Here is a 21735-nt window from a genome sequence, read left to right on the forward strand (position 1 = left end):
CTCTCATTAGCTGAAACCCTCCCAGTTATAAAGGGATGCCCTTCTCTTTTATATTTGTCCTTCTAGAAGGATCTGGGGGGGGGAAAAAAAGGGGGTGAGGTGTGTTTCATCGAAGTACTTAACTTTAACAGTTCCCAGAATATGTTGATCTTTCTGTTTGATCAGGAGTGCCCATATTAGTTACCAACAAACACATTACTGACATGATGATTTTGTGGTTTTCTTACAGCAAAGCAGATTAGTATAACACAGCAGGGACTGGAAGTTGAGAGTTTTGATTTCTAGTCATACCTGCATTGTCTTGTGGGAAGCTGGGCAGATCATTTAATCCCTCCTAACTTGTTCTCCCTGTCTGTAACAAAGGTATTAGCTGCCTCATCAGGCAGCTATAGAGTATGTGAATGTTGTAAGAGTCCTGAATGTTTGTAATAAAGATGACAAACATCTGGATGGATGGCTGCAATAGCATCCTCTCAGACAGCTACCTCTTTGAGGATGGAAATGGGAAGTTTATAGCTGGAGCTAAATTTTCCTTATCTTATAACTGGAAATGTCTTCATGATGCTGCCTAACTTCAGGATCAGTGAGGAATCATCCAGCAGAAATTTCTTACAGCACTGGGGTACTTTGGCTGTCTGCTCTGGTTATTGGTGTCACAGACAGATGCCCTGTGTGGGACCAGATTTCTATTTTACTTATGAATTCTACATTTAAAAAAAAAAGCCAGTTGTGCTAGAAAAAGAAATGTTGTGACTCTTGAACATCCCATTGCCTCAAACACATTGGATCACTTCCCTGCTTCAGAAGTGTTTTGCAGAGACAAATTAATCCCCATTTCTCTTACCATGGTTTCCCTCTGAAAAGCTCTGTCTGCCTTAAATCAAGAGCCAGCCCTACAGTACCAGTTTGGGAGAAGAATATGCACTTACTGTTGTTTGGCAAGAGCAGTTTTCACTCTTGGTGTTACGATGGGTGGGTTTGGCTATGGGTTTAATTTTGCATCCATAGCATCTCCCCAGTACTGCATGTTACGGAACAGGCAGGACTGGATCTCCCCTGGGAAGGGGGGAAATGTAGTGGACTGAGTGAGTTTTTCACATGTTTGATGGCAAGATTGAGGCTGTATTCACACTGGGAAACAGGGAGGAGAGGCTCTGGGGCTGACTTGCCCAAGTACAAATAAATTGGAGTTGCACAAACATGCAAAAAATTCCCAGAGAGTCACGTTGCACAACTTAATGGGCCTGGTGCCTTCACCTGTGCCCATTTTATGTGACTCTTAACTCTGACATTAAATAAAAATGAGACTTGCTCTAATGACATCAACAGCCTGTGGTGAAGAAAATATGCTGCTACTTTGATACAGATCCCTTTTTAAGGAGGACACAGTAGACAGCTAAGGTTCTTTTTTCCCATCTGTTAGGTGAATGTTACAATTCCCTACTCAGAAGCTTGCTCTCAATAATGTTCAATTTCAGTATTACACCATGATTTTTGATAAGAATATGGTGAGCTGCTGCTCCTGGTTTTGATACCTTGATTTTACACTCTTTCTCAATTACATGAAAGCATAGAAAAGGGGGCATGAGTCGGCTGGGGGAGGGGAGCAAATAGTATGGAGAGGGTGTTAAATGAACCAGCTGTTATGTGTGAAGTATCTGCTTTCTAATTGCTTCTGTTGGAATTCAGGGGGAAAAGGCACTGGCTACACTTAATTAATAAGGCAGGACTCACACAAACTCCAGCTGTGAGCACAGGACTGGTCTTTAATGGATAAGCTCAAGAGGTGGGGCAGAGAGTTTGATTTCCTTGAGCTAAATCCCATCACAGGCTGCTGGTACTGTGTGTGTCCACTTAAGCCTTTTGGTTGGTCTGTCTGAACCAGACATGAGGTATCTGTTGCTGTCCACGTGCCCCACACCAGGAAAAATGATCTGTCCTCACAAATCAAAGGTGTGAGGCTGTGTTTCAAGCTGAGTGAAACTGCTGTGTTTTCACTCGAGCTTGGAATCCCCAACATGTGGGGATGGTTTGATCAAAGGTCTTAATGCAGACTTAACAAAAGCATGGGCTTTTGCAGCTGCACCCAGATATAGGTTTGCCCCTTGGTCCTCTTTTCTACCTAGTTCCAGAGGGTTTGGATTTTGCATCCTCTCAGCATCTCACTCCCATCTGGACTCTGCCTCAGGAGCTTTGCTGCAAGAGTAGCATTGGTGGGGTGGCTGTGCAGATGATGTCTCCAGATCAGGTCCAAAGGCCATTTTCCAATGATTGCTTTGAGGAGTTCTGTTCATTTGGGTTTTTTGAGACGGGCTTAAAAGAATCTCCCCAAGTTACAGACAATGCCCCTAAAAGTCACACAAAAATGTGTATGTCACAGTATTCCCCCATTTAGTCCTGCTCCAGATGTCACTGCTGTAGGACAACCCCTGCACCAGTGCTGCTTGTTTAAGGGTATTACACCAGGAAAGTGTGGAATCAGGAAAATGGTGGAGGGGATCTTCCCGTGTAGTTAAAAACCTGGTTTCCCTTACTGGCTGTGGAGGGAAGTGAGCTTCCTGCTTAAGGTGAGGTGTCATTTACTGGATGGAAGCCTTTGTGTCCCAGCAGGCCTACTCCTTCTGGAGCCGTTGCTCAGAGCAGGTCTCTCCCAGTGTGATTGCTCTCCCTCCCAGGCCCTCTCTTTTCCTGGCACCATGCCTCCGCCTTGCATCAGTCCTGACGCTCCCCAGATGAGTACTAGGGTCAGCACGAGGGAGGGGAGGTGTCCATGTGGCTGCAGATGGGTTGGGAGAGGAGGAGTGCTGGTTTTGGCACAGAGAGCCCAGCTGTTTGTTCTCACCGCACCCTTCCTCCCCAGGCTGGAGCTGAGCAATTCTCCATTTGACGTTGGCAAGCCCCTTTTCCCCCCTCTCTCTGCTTGGGGTCACCCACACCTTCAATGAGCTCCAACAGTGCAGGAACCCTGCAGATTTCTGGTCAGAGCCCCTTGTTGTTTTGAAAGGTAAAATAATCCAAGGCTCAAACCTGCAGGAGGATTTGGGTGTTTCACTGATCCTGATTCCAGTGACAGCTAAGCCTGACGTGGGACTAAACACACAGATGCATCAATAGCTCCAGTCCTTTGAGGTAGCTATGTGGAGCTGGACTTCCCACCCAGACAGAAAAACAATTCTCGGGTGTTACAGCATGTTTCCAGGCAAGCAAGGTGGGGCCTCGCTTTGCAAAGCTCTATAAACAGCAGCTCTTTGTCTCCTCCATTTCTCTTCACCCCGAACGTGTTGCTGTTTTCAAAGGTCGGTTTCAAAGTGCTGATTCACAGCCACCAGCCGTATTGTTTTATCTGAGGAGATTAGGGCTGAGAATGTTGTGGTTTTGTAGTGAAAAGACTCCATTGGAAATAGCAGCGTATTTGACATGAGACTGTTATTTATGCTCAAGTAATCGTCTCATTTAAGGATAAGGAGTCTTTCTGGATCTTTTTTTTCAAGTTTAGATCAATCATGTATGAAGACAAACTCCCACTCAGCCTCCCTTGGCCCCTTATACTTTCATTTCACTCTTCTTCTGCTCATTATTTTATGATTTTGTCCTTGACTGGAACATTTCTCTCTTGTTCTTCTTTACATGCACCATTAAAGAGGGAAAGAACTTACATTTCAAGTTCAAGCCTCATGTAGCTCTTAAGCTATAAATAATGTTTTATACAGATTTGAAGATTATTAAATCCTTCTAGTTAGCCTCCCTCTTACAGCTCATCTGATTAGAGGGGACATATTCTTCTGAAACTTGTAACTATTTCTGTTTTGCTTTTGCAAGCAGACATGAGAAGACAGGATCTGGTTGTGTGTGTGCACTGCTGATCGGAAGACTTGCTGCAGGAATGCAAAAAAGCTTGCCTGAAAGAGAGGTGATTGTTGGCATGGAAAAGTCCTGCAATGCTGAGGTGTAGTAGACCTAAATACAGGCAAGTCTACAACTGAAATGGAAATCAGAGGAGATAAAGGCATGCAAAATACATTGGAGAGGTTTGACAGATACACAATCAGTGAAGGGAATGCTTTGGTATGAGGAGATAGTTATGCTCAGGTAGTAACTGATTTTGGACAGCTGTGGGAACTAACCCCTGGGCTCTGCGCATTGCCTCCCCATAACTATGTACCAGGGCCAAGCATCTGAAGCTCTGCTTCTCCCTTCAAATGCAGCCAAACCAGCTGCCACAGTTTGCAGAAATCCTGGGTCTATAGCACTGTGCTGCTCTTCAGTCTGCTTCATGAAATCTACTCAGCTCATACACACCTTAGGGGTATGGCCAATTAGTTGGGCCCTGCCAGTATTATAAATGAGAGGTGAGCACATAGAGGAAAAATAGCCCTACTAGAGAAAAAAACTAGTGAAAAGTGCTGAGGAGTCTTACAGTAGACAGCCCACACAGTGAAACTGTCTCCTCCCATTAGAACATGGGCAACAACGAGGCAAATGTCTCTGCCTCCTGGGCCAGACAGGGTGGTGTTTTAATAATAGGCATAAATCTATTGTGCTTTTCTCCTCATGACCTGTGCTCTCTCAGGGCAATGCATACCCCAGAGAAGAAGCAGAATTTATGTGTACAATAAAATAATGAAGCTTCAGCAATATCAGCTGTTTGACGAATTTTAATATATATTTGCTATAAACCAGGCAGCAATTACCAGAATGTGATACCCAAATAAAAATCCATGATCCATTTGCATGACAGATCTTCAGTTTACTCACATCCATGTGAAGGAGACACATAAAAATAATACCCATGCTTAAAATCACTTAGCAGTCTGAAAGACCCCACAGTTGCAAGTGATACTGCAGTACTTAGCTGATACTCATGTTTCGATGGCTTTGCCTTCCTGATTCTTCCAGTGGTTCCTTTATGTCTTCTGGTATTTTGCCAAACACCTGTGAATCAGTGCACAACAAATATTCCTGCCATTTAATTTAGCCTTGCACAGAAAGGCTATATTAGGCCTGATGCAGACCTAATCCCAAACCTCTAAAGAGGTTTAAGGCACTCTGGTTTCACCTAATCCCGAAACCTAAACCAGAATCATTGAAAACCTCTGTAACACCAAAGGAATGGGCAAATAAAGGTTTTCCACTATGAAATTATTAAAAGGACACAGTGTATCTTTTGGATTTGAGACCTAAAGCTTTACCTAAGGAGCTTGGCCTGTCCACAATAAAAGTGTTTATTTTGAAGATAGGAGTTTGAAAGGTTTATTTGACTAGAGGACTGGTTTCACTCCTCCCATGTAAAAAAAACCAAACCAAACCAAAAAATGGGGTGACCCCTACAACAGTGAAAAATGGGAAAAGGGATGAACAAGTAACAAGGCAGGGAAGGGCAGCCCAGCAAAGTAGCCACAGAAAATGAAGCCCAGGTTTCTCTTTGAGCCTCAGTCATGGCCCCAAGAGAAAGAGCAAGAGCACAGACAGCTGGGCTGTTGGTTCATAGAATCAAAGAACAGTTTAGGTTGGAAGGGACCTTAAAGATCATAGTCCCAACTCCCTTGCCATGGGCAGGGACACTTCCTACTACATCAGGTTGCTCAAGGCCCCATCCAGGCCTGGTTTTGAACAGTTTCAGTGTTGGAGTCTTCCACTTCTCTGAGCAACCCATTCTAGTGCCTCACCACTGTAATAGTGAAGAATTTCTTCCTAATATCTAATCAAAATCTAGCTTCAAGTTCCTCACAGCAAACACGTGAGGGAAGAGTGATTTGTGGTACAATAAATACATTGCTACATCCAAATGGAGAATCTGTGCTTCTGAGATATTTTACACGATGGGAGATAACATGCAAGAACGTGCTCTGTAATGGAACTTTAATTACAAACTGCATCCAACCGTACTAAAGTTGATCTTGCATTAATTTGTGTTAAATTAATTGGATTCTCTTGTTCCTGAATTCTGGTAACCACCTTATTTTGCTGCATAACTCATTCTTTGAGCAAGGGGTATTTAATTTTCAAGGTGACTGCAGGGAGTTATTAACTGTACCATATTCTAACAAATATTTAGCTCTTAAAAATTAAAGACCTGAAAGTATACTGGACACGTGGCTTCACTATGCAGAGCACTTTATAGCAATGATCTGCTGCCATGAATATCTTAATTGATTTCAGCAAAACATGTAGGGAAATACAGAGGAATCGATTTCCTACTGATGAGAGGTTTGATCCAACTAGAAAAGCATGTCCCATATTTACCCTTACAAACTCACAATAAGTTTCCATGCCTTTGTTTTCATCAAGAAGTGGAACACAGCACTTATCTAACAGCATTGTGGTACTCCTGTTGTAATTTCATTTTGAGACGCTTTGCCTCTGTAGGCAAAAATAGCAGGAAAACTGAAAAGCCTTAGTTTTATCATGCACCCATCTTTCTAGCTGGAATTTACAGCAGTATAACCTTCTGAAGCTACATAAATGGCTAAGCTTTTATCCCCTAGTGACATGAGGGTGCTTTATTTGCTTTCTTTGAGCAAATCTTGGTGTACCTGGAGAGTAATGGGGCTGTTAAAGGGGAAGACTATGCCTTTCTGCAGTGCTGTCATGTGTACATGCACTAAGCTTGCCATCACCTAACGAGGGTGGATGGGCATGTAAGCAGGGTACAATTCCAATCCCACAGCAGTACTTTTGTTCTAGCAGCAACAACACATACTAGGTTACTGTTGCCTGATTTAGTGCAATTATGACACCTAACCACTAACTTCCATTTGGAACCAGTTAAGGTGACAACTTTCTTCTTTAAAGAAGTTCTCCTGCAGGAAAGCATCTGGAGATCTAAGTTTGGCTATGCTGCACCGAAAGACTTGGTTCTCTTTATCCCAGAAGAAACCCAGACTGCCAGTGGTTGCCAGAAGAGACAAGTGAATTCAGAACATGCATAAACAGTGCTCAGATCTCCTGGCAAACAAATACTGTGCCCTCTTCAGAGTGGAAGAGAGACTAAAACACTGCCTGGCACACACGCCCCCCCTTCACGACCAACTACGGCGTCAAGTTTTAAGTCACAAACTGACTCCATGCCTGCTGGAGGGCAGCAGAGCCCTACCCCGGGGCTCCAGCTGCTTCAAGCACTCCTCGTTGATGCTGAAACTCTCTACCAGATCTTGCCCTTCCTGTGTCCTGCTGTTCGTGTCTGGCTCTCCAAAGCAATGACACGTTTTAAGTCCGGCCTGGCCCTGCCTCCCGGTGAAGACAAGGTCCTCCCGGGTAACGGGATGGGTGAAGCCGAGAGCAGACGAGCACGGTGAGCCGCCGTATGGGCCGCACTGCTTTTCGGCGGCTACGAGAGCCTCCCTTATCGACCGGATGCCCCCGTGGCTACTCGGGAAGCAGCGAGGCTGCATAGCTGAACGGACGGCGCCGTGCGGAGCCCAGGGCCCGCCAGGCGCGGACAGCGCGAGCGCGCCTTCCTGCTTCCCCGTGACGTCATGCACAGTGGTGCGGGCGTTACGCCGGCGCTCGGCGCTCCTCTGCGTGTGCCTGGCTCCCGGCAGGCAGCCTTAGGTACAGCGGGAGATCGCCGAGTGATCGCTGTCACGCTTCCTAACCCGCCTTGCGAGCCGCGGTGCTCGGCTTGTCCCGCCTGCCCCTGGCCGTGACCAGCACCGGAAAGGTACGCGGAGATTGTCCCTTCCAGGGGAGCGAGTGGGCCGGGAAGACGGCCAAGCTAGGACGAATGCTTGAGGGAGGCGTAGCCTGTGGCTGATGTGAGGCCTCTACGAGAGGAAAGTAATATTTTTGATTATAGTCTGCACCTGTGTAATTGCAGTTAAGCTGCTCTGGAGCAGTTTGTCTGGAGAGTCTCCGTTCAGGGTCTTTTCTGATAGCTCCAACACTAATGCTTGTGCTTTCGAGTGCAAGAATACATGCCATAAAATAACTTACTGCCAGCCGTAAGCAGCAAACCCCGTAGTAAAAGTTTGCATTCTGGTGCACTGAGTTTTACAACCCCTCCATAATAATCCCAGTGCTTTGCTTTTGTGACCAACGGATATTAGTGTTTTTAAGGTATTCAAACTAAGCAGTAGTGCACAAATTTATGTAAACACTTCCTGGGGAGATCATGGTGAGGCAGGGAGCTGCCTCCAGATCTGGACTTGGGAAGCAGAACCTCAGGTGGGTCGGTGCTTGCTCTCTGCTTGTCCCCCACTATCAGCAATATTACAGTGGCAGTCCTCACGAAGGCTTACAAGTGCTTCAATACCTTCCAACTGAAAGCATTTACAAAAGTAAACCATCGTACTGGTAATAATACATATAATGTAGTAATTTGGAAAAACAAAACAAACAAAAAAGTACTGTTACCAGATGGAAAAAGCTCAGATCAGCCTGGTCCAAGCTCATAGCTGATCTAGCTTTGAGCTGGAGATCAGACTGCAGACCTCTTGAGGTCCCTTTCATCCAGCGTGACCCTGTGATGCTGCAATTCACACACTGTAATTTCATAACGCAAACTTCTATTCAGAAACAGCCTATGCAAATCTACAAAACTAGCCGCATTTCAACAGTTTTATTCAAGTTCCTAGGTGTTTGATTGCTATCAGAAAACGAAGGAAACCTTGGCTTAACGGATTTTCAACAGAGCGGTTGGTGGAAGGGGAAAGAGGAGGCCCAGGTGCGCTCATTTGTACCTGGAAGCCAAGCGGGGCGGGCGGCTCCTGGCTCGCGGAGCGGCAGCGCGGGCTGCGGAGCGCGCGGCGCGTCGCTGCTCTTGCTCCCTCTGCTGGCCGCCATGTTAGGCTGGGTCGTTGCGCGCCTGGCGAGGCTGTGGGGCGCCGGCCGTGTTTGCTAGGTGACGTTTTATGCATCTAGGTGGCATTCCGTGGATCCCGCTGGCATTCCGAACGTTCTCGTGCAGCGTTTGGATGACAGCTGGGTACTGTTACCTGAGGTTCTGATTCCTTTGTTGTATATTTTTCTTCAGAGTAGTGCTGGTGGTTTCACATGGAGGAAATGCCACTTTGTAGGCCGCTTGAGAGTAGAAAATAACCTAATGTCCAGATCCAGTAGCTTCACTTCGAAATAAATGCGGTGAAAAACGGGCACGGTGTTTACTCTGGCAGAGCTGGGGGGCATGGGAAGTGGCAATCTGTGTGTGACTTGGGGAATCATTTTGAAAAGCACTGCTCCACGCTGGTCTCTCTGTGACCTGTCATTCTTCCAGAGCTCCTTCCACCAACCTCCAGGTTTAGTAGCATTTCTGTGAGGCTTTTAGAGAGGGACTTTTTGACTGGGAAGTCTTTTTGTTAATAATTTGTCCTGTTCCTGTAAGTTACGTGGAGTGTAAAGGACATTTTATTATTTATTTATTTTTTAAACTAAATTACTGCATTTTAAAGAAACCGCTGGGGTTACCTCTTGTTTGATGGTGGGGTTTTTTGTTTGTTCTGGTGTTTTGTGGTTTGTTTTTTTTAACGATTCCTATCAATATTTTTATTGATTTGCAGGTAAACTAGTTTTTTTTTCTTGTAAAAATATCCCGTGATCAGGAAATCTTAACACTGTTTGTTCTGGCTTGGATGTGTTATTACCAATTACAAAGAATTCTGCAGATGGCAATTGTGTTGGTGCATGCACTGGAATAGGCACCAGTTTCTAATATCATATGGTCTGGGTTTGGTTAATTGGTGTAGAGACTTACTTTAAGCTTTAGAATGGCATTATTAGAGTCGTGTCCTATTAGGGAGTACATCTGTTGCCTAAGCACGTTACTTCTTTCCTGACCTTGTTGACCATTTTAGAACACTGTGAATTTCTTTTTGCAAAGTAAGGTAAAACTACTGACCTGTCTGTGTTCTGCTGTCTAAAGAGACACCTTTTTTTGGCTTTCTAGCGTGTAGTGCATCAGGTTTTATTATGTTTTCTTTTTAGTCTGGCTACTGTTTGTCTGCGAGCTCAACCATAAAAACATTAGAGCAGTAAGAACTGTAAGCCAGTTGTGGCTGCTTACCTTATGCAGGAGAGCTAACACTGAAGATTCTGGTTTTCCAAAATTATATTCTATGAAGCACTGTCTTCATTGGTGAAAACAGCTTCCAGCCTTAGTGATTCTATGACTACTCTTCTGTAGTAAATGATTTTGTTGTAGCTATGCTGGATTATAGGTGTACGTCAGTGAGATTTCTGGGATTGTGGAGACAAATTCAGTAATGATTGAAATTAACAAGTGAAGGCAAATTTAGTAGTGATTGGGGGGGAGAAAAAGACAAGATTGACTTTGGGCTTGGGCATCTCTTCTGAGTTTTGATATTGATGACAATACTTTTGTGCAAATTTGAAACCTCAGCACAGTATTATGTGGTTTTGTGTGTGTCTTTATACAGGGGAAAAAAAAGGTATGTTTAGTAGCAGTAATAGTGGTGTGATCCCCAAAATATCTGTGTGGGTAGATTTATGCTTTCTTTGTAAGAATGCAGCTTTTCTGCACTGGAATATACTTGGTAGTACAAATAAAAGGTTTTGAATTAGTAATAGCTTGAAAACTGCTTTAGCTACTGAGGGTTGGTTGGTGGTAGGGTTAGGTGTTTTTTCAAATTATTGTTCTCTCTGGAGCAGTAAAAGTGATCACAAAGCAATGAGAAAGAAATAAATCTACAAAAAAGCCCAAACAATTTTTTCCCCTTCAAGCCAGCTTCCTTTTGAGCTCTGTGCTGGTGCAGTTGTATGATAAAAAGTAGACTTTTTTTTTTTTTTCCCCCCTGTTCATAAGCAATAAAATAATTTCACAACTGTAGTGAATGCACTTCCTATGGTACATTTTAATTATATGCAGCTAATGATGACACAGCTTGTCATTTGAAAATTTGTTTCAGTGGCTTTTATGACTTGGTGTAAACACTCATAGGATTATTTGAGAGAACTGGGACTTTGAGAGATGTCAGGTTTGCTGTGTTGAGGAAAGTGACTCATAAAACAATAGGTGCTAATTAGCAAGAGCAGATTGTAGAGTATGCTTGAGCTACAAATATTTAGAGTCAATATATATTAGACTCAACAGATTGATTTTAAAAAATTGGTATTATGGGATGTCCTTTAAAAAGGCATTTATTAGCCTTGAAAGTTTTCAGACCTTTAAACTGGAGAATTCAAGCTAGATCATGATTCAGAAGCATTTAAAAGATGAATCAATCTTTTCTGCATCTCTAAAGTTACAGGGGAAACGACCTTTTCTATAAATGGATTTGCCACCACAGGTCTTTAGAATTGTAACATCATACTGTAAACAAATTAAGAGTCTTAGGAGCAAAAAAAAAAAACCCTTTAGTCAGCAAGTTTTCTCTTTCATGATTTATTTTTAAAGGTCAGAAGATGGATGTTACAGTCAAAGAAATAGTAATTTGTACAGGAAAACCTTCCCAGATGAGATGCAACCCTGTCCTAAACCTCTGAGTGTACAGACTAGTTTCCCAGAGCTGCTGGGTGACTGTTGGTTGCAAGGTAAGGCTGAACAAAAGCTATTTGAAAAGAAACACAAACTTAGGTTTAGCTTTTTGTAGTTATTTCATAGATTTTTCAGTAGAAGCTAAATTGCTTTGATTTAGGGGAGGGCAGGATTTGCTTTAAAACATACCAGATAGGAATCTTAGGGCAGACTTTTTGCACTCAGACAGCTGGAGCAGCTGTAGATTCCCCAATGAAATGAAAATGCTACAATTCAAGATTTAGAAAGGTAAAAAGTGTGACCAGAGCATTAAATAGAAGGGCCATATGATACCAAAATTAAGCTCTGTGTTTATTATAAAGAAAACCCTAGTTGTAGAAGGGGAAAAAAATGAACTTGTTCCACCACTTTCTTTTTTCCTCAGGAGAAAAGATAGAATATATCCTAGGTAATAAATCTGTTTTATGGCTCGCATGAGAAAGGGTGGAGAAACTCCCATTATTTTCTTCCCAGAAATTGAAATACACATGAGCTAACATGGGAGACACTGGGATTTTCATCCAACAAATGCACAGCTGGCTTCTGCTTTTAATATTTTTCTAAGCCTAATAATTTTTCATTTGATTAGCTGGTGGCTGACAAAACTATCACTTGCTCAGTGTTTTGTATATTTAGTAAAATAGGTGTGATGCGAAGAAGATATTGTAATACCTACCCAGAAGCATAGCTCAGCTTGTTCAGTTGATGAGAAAATTCTGCTTGCCTCTCCTTAAAATGCAAGTTTCTGTCATCAGGATTTGAGTTGGAGTACTAATAAAGCAACTTCCTGAGAACTGTGTAAGCATTTGAGGATTTATTTTGTTTAATTCACACTGTAGAGCTGCATGATGCTCTACACATATAAACAAATTGTCAGGAATCAGTTGGCAGTCTGCAGTGCCACTTTTCCTGTGGTGAAACTGCTTGAGGGGAGCGAGACCCTACTTAGAGTTAGGAGGTGGGAGACATAGAGCTGCAAACGAGTATATCAAGGATTTGAGGTGTACCAGGGTGAGCTGTGGAGAAACCCATGGACACAACACAAAAAACAAAGCAACCCACAAATCCACCCATAACAATGAGATAAAGTGGTAAAGTGAGCGCAGACATGAATGTAAGATAACAGGAGCCATCTAGGAGTGAGATTGCTCAGAGCCATGTCTGCACAGACCTCTCTAAAGCTGTAGGTTCTCAAGTTGAGATCAGGTGGCAGAATGGCTAAGCTATGCCAAAGCTTGCTATCCTTGTCCTGGGCAAAGCAATGCTTGCATCTTTGCTATGTAAGCAACATAGGAAGAAGATTTTTTTTCTCCCAGATTGGTAGGTCTCTGTTGTCCAAACAGTTAGTATGTTTCTAATTATTATTTTCAGAAATTCCAAAACATCCTGACATGCTCTGGGGGCAGGAGAGAATGAGGGCTATCTGCTTCTACTTGAATATTGTGTGGTATCTTCTCTGATTTTAATCTGCAGTCATTTATACATGGTGGATGTTTAAGACCACGTAAGAAATTAAGTGAAATGACCTTGAAGCTACAGGTTCATTACAAAGCCAAACATGTATCTTGTTTGAGGTTGGGTTGATGTCCTTTTATACAGTGGGTGGCTGGAAAAGGAATGATTTAGTAAAGATTAGTAGAACCTCTGTACTATCTATGTATTTCCTGACCTAGCTCCATTGCACTCACTAAGTAATTGTTGACTAGTTCAAGCTCTGTAATTAGAAGATTGTGATTTTGCTAAATACGATGAGTTTGTTTATTTTCAGGGATAGGGAAACTCATCTTAACAGAAGAATATGAGGCCTGCCAGTATTTAGCTATCTGCTCTAATAAATTTTATCTTCTGTGATGGGCCTACTCAATTGCAAGCTGTACTTTGAATTCTTGCACCTGCATTCTTAAACCCTTTGAACTCCTCTGACATAGGAGATGATGCCACATTGATTCCTAGCTGGCCAAACATGTTTGTGTGTTACTGGAAAGGATGTGTTCCTGACATGCAGCTTTTGCACTCTGTCCCTTGATCTAGGTGCAGAGGACTCCCCACCTGATGTGCCTGAAGTTGCAGAGAGGGAGAGAATCTGTAGTGTGGTGCCACATAAACAGGTCATACAGAGTCTTCACTGCTGAAGGGTCTCTGTCTGATACTGATATACAGCATTCATGCTCTTTGCATGAGATTTGCCAGGCCTGCTGTTGGTAAGTTTGACCTTATCAAAAAGGGCTCTCAAATTTGAGAATAATTTGGAACATGTGAAACATTCAGGACTTCTAAATTTTTTTTTTTCCTTTTCTTTTCCTAGTTGTGTGCTTAGGTCCTCCACCTTTCACTTCAACAATTGAGGGTGTTGGTTACTTCCTCCTGTGTTTGTGTAAGAAAAGTTTTTTATAGTCCATTTTTCCACTTGGTGTATGTACTTCCTCCATTACAGCTTAGCACGGTGTTCTTCCCACTCCATCCCAACCATGAAAGCTAATGGGAGACCTTTGAGTTTTGTTTTTTTTTTAACATATAAAACCCATGGAGCTGTGGGGTTGGGGATGGTGGTTGTTCCTGCTTCAAAATGTGTCCTTTGACTAGTTGTGTTTTGTTCTTGGTAAAGGAGAAGTGTGTAAGGAAGCAAATAGTCAGCTGTAGTTTAAAGGACATTTAGTTTCACCTGGACATTTCCAGCTCAGTTTTTGTTTAGCTGAAGATATACCTGGAGAAACAAAAGTTTGTCAGAAACACGAACAGGAGTGGGCTGCATTCTTATTTTTTACCAAAAAAATCTTAATATAATGCCAAATGTCAAAATGTGAAGCAGTTTTCAGTATTATGCATCCCAGCTTCTGAAAGCCTTACAACTGAGGTGAAGGCAGTCTAGGAGCTCCACATCCATTCATTATTTTATCCTGTATGGGTAAGTCTGACAGTGCTTGAGCTTTGGAAATCTGGAGCTGTGCTGGAGCTCTTTCCTTTGAGCAACATCAGTTACAGCAAGAATGAAGAAAGGTGTCCTGTCCAATTGGCCTTCATTTCCTGACCAGGAGGCATCCCTGCTCAGGACAGCATGCATTGCATCCTGATTGAGGATAGTACAATGTTTGGTTTACCATGGCTTGACTTCTTGCTGGATGGTTTTATTGCCATTTGTCCAGGACTGGTTTTTAGCCCCGAAAAAGGCAAAAAAGTGAACCTGAGAGCTTAATTGTGACACTAGGCCTGAGAAACCTCCCACCTTAAATCTCATGTCTCATGCAAGGTCCTGACAGGGCATTCTTTTTTGTTCCTTTTATATTCTGTGATTACTCTGCAAAAATAATGTTTTAAAGACACTCGCTTATTTTACTGCTCCACTGCTAAATAATTGAAATCAGCACTTAACATTTAATTATAGTGATTTTATGCCATAAATGTTGTATAATGCCTGACAATGTAATTGGTCATTTTTATAATAACCCCTTTTTTAAAAAATAAAGGGAAAATCTCTGAAATGCATACCTCCATGCTTGTGCCCATTAAATGTGGTTATCATTATCTAGTGATGACATATGTTCTTCCTAACTAGGATTCTCTTCTCTTTGATGCTGATACCATTCCATGCTAGATTATTCCTGTCCCTAGTAGCACCTCGGGGCAGGAGTGGGAAGTACGTGTCCCATATGGCCAGTTTAGAGAGCAGTTCTGAGTGGGGGGAGATGGGAAGGCAAGGACAGTGGTGTGGAGAGACAATGAAATCTTCATGCCTGATCCTTTCTTCCCTGTCATACAAATATAGGGAGAGCAGGCACATGGCTTTTGTACTATCAAGTTAGCTAGGAGTAATGTGGGAGTACATTGCATTCAGGAAGGGGTGAAATTATTTGTTCTCCCATGTGAGAGGAAGGGAGCCAGGGAGGAACTGTGACTCTGAGTCACTCGTTCTTCCTGGAGCACCTCCTGGGGTGGTGCCGCTGCATGCAGCTCAATGCAAGACTGAGCCTGAAGGCTTGAACTAGCTGATTGCAAATATTTTACAGAAGTCTTATTTTCTGGTAATTACTTTAATATGATTCAGTGTTTTGTCTTTTGTCTGATCTTGTTGATGAGCCTTCATGCCTGATCCTTCCCTCACTGTCATGGGAGCTGGGCAAGCGTTCCCATACCATCTGTACCATTCCTGCTGTCTCACCTCTTGGTTTCAGTGGCTGTCAGTAGGTGAATTTCGAAATGTTGCTGCTCTGTAGTACAAGAATATATACTTGCAGAAAAATTCCTGTTCTAGTGAAGCCTTTGAAACTGCTAAGCTGCTTCAGATAGTAGGGGTAGAGCAATTTGCAGAACTGGACTCTGGGTACTGTTCACCACTTTGCATTCCTAGTAATTCCTGAAATTAGAGTTCCTGTGGAAGCCTGGAACTTTGCTTCTGAGGCAAGTGCTGTGTATGAACTGAGTCCAAAGCACCCAGTGTTTAACAGATCTATGGAGAATGGCTAAGGTTTAGGTTCCAGTGGGTCACCAACACTGTTTGCTAGAGACTCATAGTAACAGTGACCAGACTCATTCCATTCCCAGGTCTCTGGGGTTTTAAAAATCTGGCAGAACCAACAAAATACCTACAGCCCAGCCACTGAAATCATGCCAAGTTTTGTAAAGATTACAGTGATAGCTTCAATTAAATATAAATTGTGCACTTTAAATGTACAATTTATATTAAAAAGGGAGTTATTTTGCCAAACCATAAATGTACCAATAACTAAACCAAGAAATACAGATTAAGAAATCTCAGTTTATGAGGTTTAGAAAAAACCTTTCAGATACTTCTAATGCTTTTGTTTGACCAAGTGATTCATATGTAATACTGGATAGACCTAATTGATGCATGCATACAGCAGGCTTATGAGCAATTGGCTGGTCTCTGTTGTCACATTTGTTCAGCACAGGTTGGGGAGAGAGGTGCACAGTACAACTCACTTGCATAATCTTTTGCATGTAGTAGAAGATAATACCTACAAGAAATACATGGATGCTCATAACTCATATTATCTCATAAAATTTAGAAGAGCATTCAGAGACTGCAAATGAAGGTAATTTATGTATAAAACCTCATCCGCAAAGAATTTATTGCCATAGATATAATATACTTTGGCACAGGCTTCTTCCCTGAAACTAGTACTTGCAGACTTGAACACACCAAAGACTTGCAGGTTAAACTGTAGTCTGGTTTATACAACATACATCATTATGAGGACTTTTGTGTCTGAGAGACTTAAAGCTAGTTGCTATGTTCCATGGATGTTGCAGATGTATGCAGACATCTTTGCTGTGTGAGCAAGCTCCTTAAATTCAGTGTTGGTTTAGTGGTGCAGTCTTTGCATATCTAAGTATTTTGGACCTTAGTGGGAACTGAGGAAACTGCAGAAGTACATTTATATAAAACTTCTAATGTGCACTGTATAAAACAAGTTACCTGCTTTGCAGAGGTATTTTGCTAGCAATGTCATGAAATCCAGATCTCATTTCCTCCTGCAAGGATTGCACTGGGAACATGTGTCCCCATCTTCCTCTCGGCAGTTGGGCAAAACTGCCAGAAAAAGGCCATGGGATCCATTCATCTCATTGCCATTTTGAAAGAAAGGCTTTTCTGGGTGACCACAGAGAGATGCGACTCTTATGTCCTGGTAGATTCTTGCTGGTAGACTTGTGGTGGCAGAAATGAGGCCAAGGCAGGGCTATGGTTGCAGTGCAGTAACATTGTGTGCAGTCTTGGGGAGATTTCAGCTCTCAGTGCTTGGGTGGCTCCTACACCTGGAATAAAGATATATTTCCCTTTTGTTCCTTTTTCTGGGGTCTGACTTATTTTTTCTTCTGAGATTACATTCTGCACATGTGCTTTTATAATTGTCACATCTTTTTGTGCCAAACGCTTTTACTTCCATGGAAGTTAATTATAACAAATGACAAGAAAGGGGAAAAGGCAACTTGTTGCCATTCTGACAGTTCTGCTTAGTACAAAGCAATCTTAAAACAGGGAAGGTTCTGGTGTACTGTGAAATATGCCACTTAAATGCATATAGCTGGGAATGGAAAGAAGCAGCTGCTAGAATGAGCCTGAGTCAGCAAGAGAAGATAGAGGACTTACTGCTGTAAAAATGAACCAAAGCTCTCAAGCACTGATGTAGAGTGGATAGGACTTTTAAAATTCTCCCCAAAAGATACACATTGGTGTAGGGAAGCAGTCTGCCTGACTTGGATGGACAAAGAACATTATCATTTCCCCTGGGATTCTAAGTAGTAATTCCAGGAAGTCTAGGTGTTTCAGGAAGTGCTATTAAGATATTATGCTTTTGCTTCCGGAAGCAGATACTTGGACAGTGCACTTACATTTAGCCTTTTCTCTCTTGGCTTGCCCTGCAGCAGAAATCCTAACCTATTGAAAGCAAAGATGACTTCCTTTGCCAGGTGTATTAGTTGGAATTGTAACTGTTGCAGAAAGAAGTAACTTCTCTCTTGAAAGTGAAATTATTTTTGAGGTCAGTGGAGATTTTTCTCCTCAAGGGTGTCATTTTGCTACTAAGGAAAAACCTCACTGCACTCACATGTGTGCTACTACATTCCATTTCTCTGCTTTTCCAGATGGATTTGGTGGACTTAGAGATGGTGCAGAAAAATGGCAACTGAAATGATGGGGGGAAATGGAACAACTATCATACTGAACAGGCTGGTGCTCTAGAGAATGACAGGAAATCATGAAAGTGATGAAAAAGACAGATATGAAATTGCTGCCCTCTAAATCCTGCAGTGCAAGAGCTAGAGGGCTCTCAATGATGCTACTGGGAGATCAAGTTTAAAACAAATAAAATACTCCTTCATGTTCTGAAATTTCAGATAGTGAATTTGTTTGCCACAGGATGTAGTGAAGGCAATGGTATCAGCAGGTTCAAAAGGGATTAGACAATTTTGTAGACAGCAGGAGCCACAAATGGGCAGTGATCTGCCCCGTAACATCATTAAGATAGAAGTTCTGCGTGGAGGCGTGTGGGGGGAATGGACTGCAAAAGCAGTCAGGCTTCTGTATTTTCTAAACGCCACTGCTGGAAACAGGGTATCAGGCTAGAAGGACCAGTTGCCTGACGCTGCAGGGCATTTTTTTTTCTGCAGTACTAGACTCATACAATGTTTTCCTTTGAAAGGTTCTTGTTGTTAGTGCACTGAATTCTCATAAGGATAATCAAGAAAAAAATGGTAGCGAGTATGTCAGTACTGCATTGTTGCTACCTGAAATGTTAATGTATGTTAAAGCCTGATCCACTGATAGTCAGATACGGCAGTTCTTTGGAAAATGTACAACTTGGAAAATGAACTTTAAGTTTGTGTGTTTATTTTTCTTGGCAATGAGTTCTAGTTATCTCTGAATTGAAAAGCTGTCCAGGTGCAGTGAAGCTGTATGGTGCCATGAGTGCTCTAGCAGGAAGGTATGCAGGACAAGTATGCAGGAAGCTGAATTGGAGTTTTCTTCGTGCTTCCATACTGTGCTACTGAGATAGTTTTGTCCTAGTTCCAAGTAGGCCAAGTGAGAGAAGGAGACAGAAGAGGGACTTTGGGCCAACCACATCCACAGATCACAGGGGCCCAGAACTTGGGATGTGGCCCCTGTTCCAGGCACTGGGCTTTAGTGACACCACAGAGCAGCGGCTGATACGCCTGCAGGTTAGGGCATCCTGCCCACGCAGCCTGTTCAGTGCCTGCTCAACTCCTGATCCCTCAGTTTAACCCTAAATATTAGGGTTACTGCTCCTTATACATACATATATATATATATATATATATATATATACAGCTCTTCTGTTATTTGTATCCTTTTATTTATTCAGATATTGTTTGTTATCATTATGTACAGCATTTAGAGGAGACCTGTAAAGAGGATTTAAATATCACTAATTCATTTCAATCTAGGACACTGAAAAGTGTGAGGGTTTGGGGGTTGTTTGAGTTTTGTTCTGTTTTGGTTTTAATTGCCTTGTGATGCTTTATTTTTTGAAACATTGAGCATATCAACAAAAACATTCTCTGTTTTAATTAGAGGAGGTGAGCTTTGGTCACATAGAGACTTTTGAGTATTTATGTACCTCCTCTGGTCTGGGCACAGCTTTTAGAGGTACTTACCCAAGCCTTAAACTGTACCAGTGCAGCTCAGGTCGGCTCAGTGTGTGTGAGGAAACTGGTAGTGCTCTGCTGTTGATGAGAAATCCAGTGTAAACAAATCCTCAGCAGTGGTCTCAGATGTGCTATTGGGAAACACACTTGGCTTTTAACCAAAAGAAATGGAGTGTTTGGTTCTTAAGAGAATCTTTCTTTTTCTCGTTTCAGTTAAATAAATGTTAACACAAATGAAGAGCTTTAAGCTGTCTGACTAAAGCCTCAGCTAATTGAGCTTTGGTTCCGTGAGAGTTCTGATGTCATCGTCCTTTGTGTTCGCCAGTTTTCTGCAGATGTGCTTCAACTGGAGGACAGAAATAAACAAAAGGAACCTTTTAAAATCTTCTTCACACTTAAATACACTTATGCATATTTTTAGTTACTATTTACTTCTCACAAATTTATCTTGACCTGAAAAAAAAAAAATCTTCCAGCTGTATTGTTTTCTTAACAAAGCTCTGACCTTCATCTTTACAGACATAGTTTCACTAATTTTTCCTCTCAGCATTTAGTTCAAAGGAGCACTTCTGAGCACGCTGGCAAAACCCAGTTGTATTGTATATAACAGAGATGTGTGTTTTATATCACGGGAGTTTAGAGAACAATGCAAAGGTCAATTGTGTTGCTTGCTCTCCTGTCACATGATGTGGGTGTGTATATGAATGCATCCCTGGAATTCCACTGTGGGATCTGCATCTTTGAAGCTGATGCTAAAATTACTGCCGAGGCTCTTCCAAAGGCGGATACTGATAGAAGATTCAATGAAATCGAAGGTCGCCAGGCTGGTAGGCGTTGAAAGATACCTGGCTATGATACTATTTCTGATTTAATAATGCGAATGGGAGGCTAGCCCTTTGTAATAATTAGGACTAATTACTGAAGAGGTGTTGACAGATGGGCTAAGAGGAAACAAACTGCCTTTATCCAGTGGCTTAGAGTCAGATTACTAGTCTTGTGTTATCTGTTTCTCAGAAAGTAGAAGCTTCAATCATTCACTAAGTCTTCAAAGGGGAAAGGGATCCTAACAATATAGAGGATTTGGGATGGAGCTATGAAATAGGTCTTTGACTCAAAATGGCTAAATTAATCTCCTTTCCGTAAACTATCATACTTTTAAAGTTTGAGTTACAGATGGAGAATCTGATTCTAGTACTGAAAAATATGTGAAATCAATATTGATCACTGTCCTCTTCTTGTTGTCGCTGCTTCTGCTCATGGATTTGTCTAAACTCTGGTCCTTGCTGTTAATTATATTAATATAAATTCTTTGGTTCCCTCCTATGCCGTGCTTGCTCTCCACCTGCAGTGGAGAAGAGATCATCTTTGGTACTCTCACATTCAGTGTTCATTTTATGCAGATCTCATATCTGCCCCAAAAGCAGGAAAAACATCTGCCAAAATTAATTACCGTTATTTACCTTGTTAGGAGTCAAGATCATGCCTATATCAGGAAGAAATAAATTACCATACAATTGCATTTCCTGAGAAATTGCTAACTGCTGTAGCATTTCCTTAGAAAGTGTTTCTTCTCTCCTCTTGGATGCAGCATCCAGCCAGCCAGCTGCATAAGGTAAGTAGATATGATTACCCAGGATGAATGGGGTTAGCAAAGACCTTCAGGGGTTAATGCTTTCTCACTAGAGTGAGTACTCAGTGTAAGTTACTTTACACAAATGATTTAAAAGTCTACTAACCCTCCATCTTCTCAAATGACTGCTTTTAAGTGCATTTCTTCCCATTCCCCACCATATATAGGTCCTGTCTTTCTGAGAAGCATGAGATAAATACAGTTGCATTCAATAGCATTTATAAGAAGAGGTAGCTTTCAATTATTTATTTACTTTTAACAAAAGAACCCTTTTAATTAGTGTTTAAATATTTATAACAGTTTTATTGTGCTGTAAAATAGGTTATACTTTGATCTAGATTTTCTGGTTTGAGATAATAGGGCTGGTAAAAGTTTTCCTAATGAATTTGGTCAGAACATGACATAATCTGATTATCTGATGAAAGAGTGACACTTCAGTTCCTGCCAGCATAAAATTGTGGTACAATAGGGGGCTGTTCAGCACACATTCAAAGGCTGGGAGTTCAAGTTCAGGTAC

General features: G+C 42.0%; 1 protein-coding gene across 1 annotated transcript in view; it reads left to right on the top strand.

Annotated features, from left to right (window-relative positions):
• Window positions 1–7567: 7567 nt before the first annotated feature.
• Window positions 7568–21735, top strand: part of GNB1L (G protein subunit beta 1 like) — a 42846-nt gene continuing 28678 nt past the window's right edge. Inside the window, exon 1 of the mRNA XM_009911000.2 lies at window positions 7568–7660. The gene's annotated coding sequence lies outside the window, so the exon portion shown is untranslated. The remainder of the gene's footprint in view (window positions 7661–21735) is intronic.

Source organism: Dryobates pubescens, chromosome 25, assembly GCF_014839835.1.
Source record: "Dryobates pubescens isolate bDryPub1 chromosome 25, bDryPub1.pri, whole genome shotgun sequence".
In the NCBI taxonomy this organism is placed as follows: domain Eukaryota; kingdom Metazoa; phylum Chordata; class Aves; order Piciformes; family Picidae; genus Dryobates; species Dryobates pubescens.